The sequence below is a fragment of the Sceloporus occidentalis genome, unplaced genomic scaffold, assembly GCF_023333645.1.
Source record: "Sceloporus occidentalis isolate IW3139 unplaced genomic scaffold, rSceOcc1.0.p SCAF_6, whole genome shotgun sequence".
Classification (NCBI taxonomy): Eukaryota; Metazoa; Chordata; class Lepidosauria; order Squamata; family Phrynosomatidae; genus Sceloporus; species Sceloporus occidentalis.
Window position 1 is genome coordinate 117,412,441 of NW_028316986.1, and position 12,771 is coordinate 117,425,211.

General features: G+C 40.8%; 1 protein-coding gene across 2 annotated transcripts in view; it reads left to right on the top strand.

The window, feature by feature from the left end:
- Positions 1-12,771, top strand: part of LOC149311292 (transcription regulator protein BACH2-like) — a 246,561-nt gene that overhangs the window by 60,843 nt on the left and 172,947 nt on the right. Inside the window, exon 1 of one of the 2 annotated variants that reach the window (XM_089530724.1) lies at positions 4,324-4,405. The exons of the other annotated variant lie outside the window; for it this stretch is intronic. The gene's annotated coding sequence lies outside the window, so the exon portion shown is untranslated. Of the gene's footprint in view, positions 1-4,323; positions 4,406-12,771 lie in introns of those variants that run through there. 2 annotated transcript variants of the gene reach the window in all.

Below are 12,771 nucleotides of genomic sequence, written 5' to 3' on the forward strand. Positions count from 1 at the left end.
CCTTCCTCCCTCCTTTCCTGGGAAGGCTCCAAACTTGGCCTGCTTGAGGCAGATGGATTTGTTGAGTCATGTGAGATCATTTACACAAAAACACAGTGAGGCAGTGAAGGGGGGATTGTGTGTGTGTGTGTGTGTGTGTGTGTGTGTGTGTGTGTGTTTGAGAAGGGGGGAGTTAAATGAGAAGCATAGTGGGTGGGTGGAGAGCAGGCATTGCTCTGCACTCTGGCGGGTATAGGAAATCTTCTGTGAAGCAGCTAGACAGAAGAATGCAGCAGATTCATTCTTGTATAAGGTAATGTCTAGTTTACAGAGTAGGGTGGAGCAGAGGCAGAGGGATTCCTTGAAAACAAATTATTCACAGAATTGCCAGTTATGTGCATCCATTGTGGAGAGGTGCTGCTCCTTTTATAAATGGGTTATCGTATTAATCAAGCAATTATTTTGTGTGTCTGTGTGTGTGCATTTAAAAATACCTCTTGTGTTCTGGGAGGGGGCAATCTCTGTGTGATGCAAGAGGCTTTTGCTTTGCCTTGATGCCAGCATGACTGGGATATCAGGAAGAGGTGGAATGTAATGTGAGCAATGCAAGCTGTTCTTTCCAAAGATAGTTGAACAGGTCAGATTGGGCAGGGGCAAATATTCAGAATTTTGGTGCAACTAAACCCACCCATGGAGCGTTCATGGCAGGGTGGAAAGTGGCAGTGGTTATGGAGGGATTCAGTTCTTCATGTGAAAATCAGATACCCCAGAGGGGGGAATGTTCATATCTGAGCAAACTGCATTTATACAGCATGTTCCAGATGGTGGGATCAGCAAAACTGATTTGGAAGCGAAGGTGGAGGTACACCATCAAGCATATTGTCCACACAATTCATACACCATCAAGCATTGGTTTTTTGCATTGTAATGAAGTTTTGCTTTCTGGAGAAAGACGAGATATACATTAAATAATTAATAAAAACAGAATTTGAAATTCCATTGTGGTGGCATATTTTAACCTGTAAGCTGATATCATTAGTGCCACCACACCTCCCCCAGGAAGAAACAAACTAAATGTGCAGGCTGCAAAACAGGATTTTAAAACACCATGGATAAGACAAATTCTGTACTTGGAATAGTGGCAAAAAAACATGGGCCTGACTTGTTTGAAGAGGTGATGTGCACCAAAAAAAGAAATCTAGGACCCAGTACAGACTGCCCCAAAGGGGCAGCCTGCACCCAGCCTTTTTTGCGCTGGATCGGGGCCAGGGCAACCTCACTGGCAGCCCTGTGGCCCCTATCAGGCGTTTTCTGGGCCACGGAGAAGCGGAAAATGCCTGGAAAAGGGGTGTCCTTGGGCTTCATGCCCCCAGTCACTTGGACAGCCAGGAGGAGAAAGGGGTGGCCCCTTTCTCCTCAGGATCATTCCCGTGGCCATGTAGTTGCCACAGGAATGAGCCACTCTAGGAAGGAGCTGTGAAATGCCCCATGATGACGCTTCCCTGCACAGCCATTGGGACACTGCACAGCAGCACTGGCATCATGGCAGCCCCCGTGTGGATGGGAGGCCACAGACTAGGTTTAGGGAGTGTGCAGTTGGTGCGCGCTCCCTAACCCTAATAACGCCAGCAGCATGCCACTTTATGGCAGTGTGTACTAGCCCTAGGAATACTAAATTAATGTGTTGACAAAGAAAAGTTTAAATTTGCTTTAGTGATGTCTTCCACTTCTTCACAATTGCCTGTTGATAACAAAAATAGTGTTTTCTGCAGGAACTATTTCTTGTAGTTCATGAAGTGTGCTGTATTGAAGTTAGTATTTCACTTTCAGTTATAAAACTATGTTTTACTTTGAATTATGGTGTTTTGATTGGTTCCTTCGCATCCTTCTCCATTCTTATGCATTCCTCATTTTTCCTTATTGGAACAGAACAAGGACACACGACTAGTTAAATTCTAATTTAATATGTGGTTCTTTGCCTGTTTTCACTTTCTGTTTACCTATTAACAAATTTGCTACTTCAGACTGGATCAAGGTACTGGTCACATGATAGTCATTGCTGCCTAAATAAATAAACAAACAAATAGGAAAAAGGAAATACAGATAATGTCAGGAAGCAACCAATGTCTTTTTGTAAAGGGGCATTCTCTTATGTCAGCCCTCACTTCTGCACAGCCTAGGCACAGATTTATTATATCAATGAGAACTAGGCATCAGTATTGCTCAAAGACTGTAGCCGACATTCTGTTTGTCTGAGGCCTGACTACACAGTGCATTTAACTATCCATGCCATTAGCCTGGCACATCTTCCTTTTTTTCCTTAGGGAAAAGCAGCTTCGGAAAGGAAATTTGGAACTGAAAAATAGTATCTGTCCGTGTACTTAAACCTATGTACGTGGGCTATTTCTTCATCCCTTGAGATCCAAAATGATTGCCTTAATAGCAATGGTCTATTTGGAGGTATGGATTGCAGAAATACTTTTGTTTCTTTACCATCATATTGAGAATGGAGTCTGTGGTATGAGATGTGTAGGCAATATGTTTGATCCTTCAGAAAGAAGGTAGGACTTTTTTGCTTGTGCAGATGTGGCAAAATCACTTCTTAGCCATCCTTGCCTAAGAAAATCTTATGCATTTCACTGTAAGTCAACAGGTGACTTGGTGGCACATATACACACAAGCACAGATATGGTGGATTGTTTGCTTTTACATTTATTGCATAAAAAGTCTTGTTCTGTCAAGTTTGTGAGTGGTCCTAGTATCATTCACCCTCTTTTTTTACTGAAAGATTTAGTTACACTTCCTGCCCTTTTATTGCATGGTTCAATGTCCCGCATAATAAGATGTGAAAAGACCTGGAGAAAAGTTGATGGTCAGTGTAAATGAAGGGTGGAGAAATTGTGGACCCAAGGACCTTGATTTTCAGCACCTAAATTCCCCAGATTCCCCATTTAAGTTTTGCCTACCAGTGTTACAGTTGTTTCAAAAATTTGGTATAAGTTTTCTTTTCTCTCATTTTTGAAGTGTAATGGCAGACAAATGTACCAGCAAACTGAATGTACATTCAGTCACACAGTTGCTGGCCAGTCAGCACTGAGAGCATCAGACTCTTACTGCTTATACACAGAGCTGTATTTCCTGATCTTGGCCATGGAAAGAAACTTTTCTAGAGCAGTTCTCTTACTATCTCCAGAGTGTCTTTGAACGTAATGCTAACTTTTTAAGATTACATATTTAATAACTCACTGCCCAGTGTGTCAGCAATGAAAACAGCATAATAAGCAGCAAGTAACCCCACTGTTCTTTGGTGATAATCCCTTTGGAAAACCTCAGTTGGTCATTTGCTGCTTTTATATTGTATCCTGAAATCTTCCTCCCTCAGTAAGCCACTAATTCTGACTGAGTAGACTGTCCTGCCTGGGTTGCATAGTGCTTGAAAGCAGCGACTGGAAGCCATTCTGGCAATATGAACCAACTTTGAGTGAATATCTGGAGAAGTGCCATGGAAAGTGTAATATAATAGTGTCCATTCTTTGTGTTTTTGTATTCAATATGAAGTGAACATCTATCTTTTAAATTTGATGCTGCACTCTAATATGTGTTCAAAATAAATTTTGTAAATTGTACTTCCTGTTTGAAGCAGTTTCTTACCAATTAATATACTTCATCAAATTGTGAAAAGAGACTGCCATGACTCTATCCTACAGAATCCTGGAATTTGTGGTTTTGTCAGGCACTCTTTGGCAGAAAAGGCTAAAGATCTTGTAAAACTACAAATCCCAGGATTCCATAGAATGGAGCTAGAGCAGTTAAAGTGGTGCCAGAATACATTATTTCTACAGTGTAGATGCACTAGTATTTACAGTGCAGTCCTGAATAAGTGTACTTGGAAGTAAACGCCATTGACTCCAAATGGAACTGACTTCTAAATAAATGTATGTAGGTTTGCAGCCTAGGTAACTTAACTGAAATTATTTGCAAAGTGGTGGAAACATAAATTCATCATATTAATATTCATTTTGAGTATATAATTTCAAGAAAGCTACTAGTTAGGCTTTGCTTGAAAATCATGCTTCTCTCTCTCTCTCTCTCTCTCTCTCTCACACACACACACACACACACCACACACACACACACCTTATATTGAGATAATCTTATTATGAATTCCTGGTCTGTTTTGACTTACATACCTACTTATTCAAACAAATTTTCTTCTAGTACACATACTTGTTCAGTTTTGATCCAGAAAGTTCTCAAGTTGATGGTAAAATATATGTTTTTCATTTGCAGCATTTAAAACAGCAACTAAAGAGGAATGTTTCATCTGTTAGATTGTAAGATGCAGTTGATATGAAGAACTGTGACATCCTTTGGGGAAACAGGAGCTGTGTAGAAGGGAGATAAGTAGCACCATATATACTTGTCTGTAAGTCGACTTGGTGTATAATTCGAGGTCAACGTTTGGGGGCAAAAATGTGGGTTTTTACATGACCGGTGGATACGTCAAGGGTCCGGACTTAACAGGGCAGCCCAGCTAGGGAGAGGCTGCTGGCGATCGCGCACCCTTGCAAGCCTGTCCCCAGCTAGGCTTTCCCCCGTGGAGGCAGCCCAGCCAAGAGAGACTCCAGGGCGAATGCGCACCCTTGGAAGCCTGTTCCTGCCTGGGCTTTCTCTGCGGAGGAAGCCCAGTCAGGGAACGACTCCAAAGCGAATGCGCACCCTTCCCAGGCTCTCCCCAACTGGGCTGCCCTTTGCAGAGGCAGCCCAGCTGGGGAAAGGCTTGGTCGAAGGACCTATTGCCCCATGCATAAGTCTACCCAGGATCCTGGATGCTATTTTGGGACAAAAATTTCTCAACTTATAGTTGAGTATATACAGTATGTTATATTAGTTCAGCTACAGCATAACCATAGATAGGACAAGCTTCCCCAACGTGGTGCCTTATAGTTGTGTTGGACAAAATCTCCCATCGTTTTTAGCCAGTGGTCCTGCTGGAGAGCACCAAGCTGGCAAAGGCTGGTTTAGTGGTATCCAAAGCATTTGGATAAACAGAGGTTTGACTAAAATATAAGCTCTAATTACACTAGTTCTCGGGGCAACGTCCATTAGGAACTCTTATGCCGGATGGGGGAGCAAGTGCATGATTAACAGTTTTGAAAAATTGTCACTCTTCCACTTTGGTTTTGCCCAAGCTGTGTGTGGGATGGAATCCTGTGTGTGAATGTTTGGTTAGATGGAGGTAACAGGCACAGAAGCTTGTTTTCCTTTATGATCTGTAGTGATTTACTTATTTTGACTTGCATACCTCTTATCAAACACTAATATTCTCTAGTACCTTAAGATGCTATATAACAGTGTGGCATGTTATTATGTGAAAATAGCATTTTATTCTTCATAGGCCTATAGAAAGTGACATGAAGGCAAAATTCTCTTCAGAAGTGTATTGGTCTGTTAGTTTTTTAAAAACAAAAGTTTCTTCTGCTGAGACAATGGTTGAAAGCTTGGTAGATGCAAGTATGTATATATAATATTTTGGATACCTATAGGAATTGCTTTTTGTATTGCATCAAGATAACTATAAAATGTTATCTTAATGATGAGCAGATCACATTGTCAGTGCTAAGTGTTACAGAGAACTTACTGTGCTACAGTATCTTTTAATTTCTTGCTATTCATTCCAGTTATACTGGGATGACAGTTGTATACCTCAGGAATGGAAACAAAATACTGTCCTCCCTCCTGAACTTGCAGTTACTGAGTGAAAGACTGCTTGAGTGGACATCTCGTTAACATAATGATGTTTCTGCATGCTTATCCCAACGTGTTGCCTTCCAAATGTTTAAACTATAAATCCCATAAATTCTAGCAAATTGTGGAAATTATAGTCAAAAATGTTACCTGCTCTTGCCCTGTGCAGCACTTGGTAACTGGCTCTCCCCTTCTCCTATCCCTAGATCTGCACAGCAGCGGGTCTCCAGAATATACTAATGGCTGCAATAGAATTAATACAATGACTTCTAATTTTATTTATTTATTTATTTGTGGTATTTATACTCCGCCCTTCAGCCCTAAAGGCTCTCAGACTGCATTTATTCTGCAGAATTAATCCAGTTTGACACCACTTTAACTGCCAGGGCTCATTGCTATGGAATTCCACAATTTGTAGTCTGGTGAGATATTTACCCTTTTTTGGCAGAAAGTTCTGATAACACAACAAACTACCAATCCCAGTATTCCATAGGACAGAGCTGTGACAGTTAAAGTGGTGTCAAACTGCATTAATTCTGCAGTGTGCCAGCAGTTTCAAAGTTGTAACATCTAGCTGGACAATCAGCGTGGTAGTGGAAATGTAACAAACACCTTGAATTGAAAAATTGGTGTTCCCCCACTGAAGAGAATGCTTTTCTGTGGAAGAATGTTAGTAATGTGAATAAATAAAAACCTTTTAATAATGTGTATTTTGAAACACCCTACACAAAAAAGACTTAAGTATAAAACATTTATTATGGCAAATTACTACCTTTTATTATTGAACAAGTGGAAAACATTGTCTTGCATATGGTAGTATTGTTGGATAGGAATCATCTGAATAAATAGTTGTCTTTAAAATTTCATATATTCTGTTGAAAGTTGCTACGATGTAGTTACGGTGCATTCAAGAGTCAGCTAATACTAATGTTCAGAAATGTCAAATGACACCTTTTTAATTGGTTTGTGAGGCTTCTTTGATCACTATTTTCCTAACCTTTGTAGCTCTCCTCCACTTTACCCAGATTAGTCTGCCCACACAAGATCTTTACCAGAGATAATATTAAAGAAACATGTAACACAATTAAAAAGAAATGGCTTGGTTAGGAACTCTTAAATACTTGTGCTGGATTTCAGATGGAGCTGCACAAACAGGAGCTAAGGGCCCCTCCGGAGAGCGTGCACAAGAGTAAGAAGCAGATGCTTTGGTGGAAATGAAAGGCATTTATCTCTTTTAATGAGATAACATCATTAGTGCTGACAAAGTGCTCCAAATCAATACACGTAATAGACTGTTTCTATCTTTCAGTTGTATATGGATTGTTGTACTACTGAGCCATTAGAATCTGCTGAATCACAGGTTCAAGCTCAGTCTCTCCTTCTAATCTTTAGCTTTATAATCTCCATTTTAATGGGGTATACTGCAAGGGGAGGTAGTGAAGATGCAAAGAATATGTTACAGCTCCAGTTCTGACACCAAAACTAAATTGTATAGGGAACAACCTTTTGCCTGGGTTTAAGAAGGCTCATCTGAATCTGAACATAATTTGCTTTCCTCCTTAGTTTTATGTCTTAGCATGTTGCTGCAGTTTCATAGATTCCTTAACTCTGTTTCTCTACCGTCTTCATTTGTTTCCTCTGAGAATACTGGGTCAGTGATAACAGCTGTGTTGGCAGATAGTGAAATGCTTGACCCCGATATTCAACCATAAAGAGTGGTTGAATGAGAGAGGAACCGCAAGTAGGATAAAACACAGAATGAATTGGAAGGAGGGGAGCAGACTGGGTTGCCAGCTCTTCCTTTTTCTAGATTCTTTTAGATACAGTATATGCAGTGTCTTTTGGGGGTAGGGAGAAAAGTAGATGAGAAATAAAAACTTCAAAGTTTTTCTTGATTCATCATTTTTTCCTTTCCATGTGGAAAACCATAGCATTGGCAGTATAGAATGTGTTTAAAAGGTTACAAAAACCTCAGTCCATCACCTCTTTTCTTCCATAGAACTTTTTAAAAATCTGTGTGGGTGCACTGAAGTGTAGGGTTTTCCCCTAGACAGTAGGGTCTAGAATAAGTAAAATTTGATTGGACTCTGACATAACCACACTGCTTTGCTCTTATATCCTACATTGCAGTGGTTGACAATGCAATTACTTTCCAATAACCCAAGTTGGTTTTGTTCTTTTGTGGTTCCCTTGCAGTAAGAAAGGGATTTTTAAAAAGGTATCTGCACCCCAATCTTTTGTCTCATATCCCTTTTCTAGCTGGAGTCAAGAATTTGAGCATTTAAATAAGTAATGTCATGGGTCCTGGGAATCACATCTCACTAGCTTGAAAAGAATTGGTAATTCTGCATTTGTAGGATCTCACTGGCTTGGCAGCCATCAGATTGCTGGACATACATATCAGCTGCACTCCTATTTAGAATCTCAGAATAACTGCTGCTCGTGATTTCTTTCCAATTTATTTGGCAGAGAGATTACTTTGTTAACACTAAATGTTGCTATAGCTGAATAGTGAAAAACATTCTCGACACAACCCAAAAGTTGCTGCCTTGTGTGCCAGTATTTATTGGGGGAAGCAAGGAAAAGTATAATCATAAGAGATATGTTCTGAGCAAAACAGTTACGGGAATAAAAATGTTTTTTTTATTGTAATATGTCTGCAGATCGGAAAGGAACACGATTGTGGCTGGTATCATATTAGTGAATTAGAATGGCATAAGGAGGATGTAGCACCTCATTTTTATGATCTCTGTTTAGGTCAAAATTCTGTTTTGGGTGTTTGTTTTGGCTGGGTGTTTGTTTTGGTACCTGGAGGAACTACAAGGATGTCATCTGCAGAGAGGTTACAAGGGCCCCAGAGTTCTTCAGGTGCCTGTCACAGCATTTCCAGCTACAGAAAAGTAACTGGACACATCCCCAGTGATATCCCTACTCTTCAAAAACATGTGAATGGCCACGTTAGAGTAGGGCTGAGCTGCTTAAAAGGTTTGAAGGAAAGCATCAGGAGACAAAGCTGCAGAGGCATCTCCCCAGTGCAGGATTCTGGGCTATGTTTTCCCTTTTCCCAAAACATGTCAGTTTCCTAATCATCTGTCTTTAATCTAAAAAGCACTACAATTTATAGAAATGCTGAAAGCCTATGGTGGAAACTGTTTTCAACCTGAAAATTGCATTATTAGCATACTTTGGCCTGCTATCTGTTCCATACAGGATATTTTTGTTTCACTGATGAGCATAAATGTCTTCCTGTTGTAGGTGAGTCTGCTTTCAGAATCAGATGTGTCTTTTCTTAGTCACCCATGCTGAGGAAAATGCACTTCTTACTTTCAAACAACATTACCCTGTCTTCTAACTTTAGAACCTTCTGTCCAAGTAGCCAAACAGGATTCTTTGTATCAAAAATGATATGCCAGTCTGCATATATAGTCATATATTCCATCATTGGAGGCTTAAGTGGGGCTATGCAATAAGGACAGGCTTGATTCTAAATGGCTAGTGATCACTATGGCCAGTAACTAGTGACAATGTTTAGTGGTTTCTAGATGCAGTTTAGATCAATGTAGTCCTCACTTATCTGTTGTATTTTACTTCACTGCTTTATTTTTTGACATATAAGAACTTCCAGTAATGCAGTGGCAGCCATGCTGACCATAAAATATAATCCATATGTGCCAAAATGCTTTGGAATTTCATGTAAGAGAATAGCTGTCATTACTTTCTACCGTAAAAATAAAGTGCTGTTGGTATAACCTGAAAACTGAATCTGAAATGCAAGGTAACTCAGGGCTCCTGCAGATGGCATGAGTTAAAAAGTTGTGAGATTTCTAGTTGTTATTCACATGATTTTTTTAAAGGACTATTTTCTGTAAATTCCTGACCCCAGCTGCAACATTTTATTCCCACCCCCATGTGGGTCTCTCTTTAATTCTGAGATATATCAGAACAATATGTTCCCTTCTCTACTGCCTTTCAAACCACAAGACCATTTTAGCAGTGGTCTTTCCTTTCAAGCCATGTGCCCAAAATTTTTATATACAAAAAATCCTTCAAGAATCCTAGTGCAAATCCAAGAAATTGTTACAAACAGCTCCCCCAAAAAGGTGGCAATGACAGACAAAACCAATTTACAGTACTCTAGGCCAATCTGGAAGAGCCCTTAGCTCCCAATGATGGGATCTGATGTAGGGGCATATTTACTCACTTTCTCTTTTACCTCCTTTCATTTCACTGTTTTCATGTGTGTGCACACACGTGCATACATTCACAGTAACTATAATGAGTGTGAGTATTTTGCTACCTAAGAAATAATGATATGGGTCTTACATTCTGAGAGTGTTAGTAGAATCACATTAGTCCATTTAGAAATATAGGTGGTTTGATTCCTGACATGCCATTAGGCTCTGTCCTGTTCTTTTTCAGGGAACCAAGAAATATATGCTTTATTACTAAATGTTGCAATGTCTAGGGGTTCATTTGCACCATGGTTTATCAATCAGATGAAGCAGGGCTAGCTTTAGGGGTGGGTGAGCTGGATGTTTGCCCTGGGCCCAGGATGAAATGAGGGATAAGATAGGATCAGCTTGGTGGCTCAATACATGTTCACAGTACAGTTGGTCCTTGTTATTTGCTGGGGTTTGATTCCAGGACCCTCCATGGATAAAAAAAAAAATCTGTGGATGCTCAAGTCCTATTAAATACAATGGTATAACAAAATGGTGTCACTTATATAAAATGAAAAATCAAGGTTTGCTATTTGGAATTAATACTTCTTAAAAATATTTTCAAGCCGTGGATGCTTGAGTCCATGGATAAAAAAAATATCTGTGAATAAGGAGGGCTGACTGTACAGATTATTGCAAACCAGAGCACAAAACGAGTATCATTAACCTCCTTCTTTCACCCCCTCCCCAATAAAAATTTTGAAGCTTGTTTTATAGGTTGGAATTTTTAAAAAAGGAAATTCTTGCCAAAATTAACTTCTATTCACTTTAAAACTGCTTTTGTCAAGTTTCCAAAATGATGTAAAAAAAAAAATTCCGGATAAAACCCCAGCAAATCCCAATTTACTTTAAGGCAACTTTACCAAGAACTTCAGATATTATCAGTGGCATAAGCACAAGTTGGCAATGTTGCAAAACTGTTGGGGTGTGTATACACCATTAAGCTAGAAGAATGAATCAATGAATGAATCTCCTTTGAGTGCATTCAGTTAATGGCATTTGAGGCTCAAGTTACAACTATGGGGGGGGGTGTGGAATTGGCAGGGTTCTCTTTCTCTTATTCCCCTTTCCAATCATCATTAATTGGAACACTTCTATATACTGCAACTGCTGCAATATAAATATGTAAATGCCTGCTCACCACTTTCCTGTGCCACTTTCTCTTTTACCTCCTTTCATTTCACTGTCTTCATGTGTGTGCACACACGTACATACATTCACAGTAACCATAATGGGTGTGAGTATTTTGCTAACTAAGAAATAATGATATGGGTCTTACAGTCTAAGAGTGTTAGTAGAATCACATTAGTCCGTTTTGAAATATAGGTGGTTTGATTCCTGACATGCCATTAGGCTTTGTCCTGTACTTTTTCAGGGAACCAAGAAATATATGCTTTATTGCTAAACGATGCAATGTCTAGGGATTCATTTGCACAAATGGGTTAGTCTGTGCCTGCGCAGCAATTTTGGATCTTTCTGGAATCGCTAGGGAAGAGTTTTTGGTGGTAGCTCCGCCCACCCTCTATATAGGCTCGGTATCTTCCCGCCCTTCTTCAGTTCAAAAAGTCCGCCAAAGAGATGGGTGGGATTTGCGTGGATTCGCAGATGATCACTCGAAGAACTACAGTTACAGGTAAGCAACCTGTCCTCCTTCTTCATGGTCTCTGTGAAGCACACAAATGGGTTAGACTGACAAGCTGATCTATCCAGGAGGAGGGAGTGTCCTGGCAATAAAAAGATTTTAACCAGGAAAGACAGTGTGAGTGTCAATTAATAACAGTGTCAACTAACCTCAGTGAATGCCGGAGAGGAGAACAGCTCTGCTAAAGGTTGCTTCATGATGGTGTCTGGTATCAAGGCTGTAGTGCTTGATAAGGGCTTGCTGCCAAGACGAGTTTGAGGTCCCAAGCCTGGGCCGGAGCCAGGGAAGGCGGTCTCAAGTTGGTGAGGCCTTTGAAAAACTTTTTTACCAGAGGGTCGACAAAGAATGACAGCCGGCCTGAAAACTGGTAGTGGGCACAGATGGTGGTGAGGTAGCATCTCAGGAAGGAGATGGAGAGGCCAGGGTCTGACAGAGAATTGAGGAAGTTCAGAACAATAGGAATAGTGACTTCCTTGGGAGAAAGTCCTTTCTTGGTTAAGAAAGCCAAAAATTTAGCCATTTGAGAGCATAATGCTGAGTGGAATGCTTTGTGGGAAGCCAAAATGACCTTCCGGACTGGGACCAAGAGGTCTATCAGGGCAGAATCCTCCATGCCACAAGATGGAGCATGTCGACGTCGAGGTGCCGAACATGACCATTGTGGAGGATCAGGAGGTTGGGACAGAGGGGCAGACGTCAGAACCGGTTGTTGGAGAGATGAAGAAGAGGAACGAACCATGGTTGCCTTGGCCACCAAGGGGTAACGAGGATGGCATCTGAGCGGTCCATCCGGAGTTTATCACCCTGACGATCAGTGGAAAGGGATGAAAGGCGTAGAATCTTTTGTCGGACCAGCGGAAGAGGAAGGCATTGCCTCGGGACCGAGCGGATGGGATCCTGGAGCAGAACTGGCTGCATTGGAAGTTGAGGTGGGAGGCAAAAAGGTCAATTTCCCAGCAGAGAGGGTCCTGTCCTCCTGTAATCTGGGTTTAGCTCCTCCTATTTGCTCCTGTAGGCAGGGACAACAAACAAAAGACCGGCCCCTATATAGGGAGGAGCTAGCCCCCCTGAGCCTCAGTCTTGTTCCTGCCTATGCTCCTAGCAGGATGTTCTCTTCGAGCCAGTAAAGTTTTTCCTTTCTATGAAAACGGTTTGAGAGTTTTCTTGGCCTTCCCTTCTTCT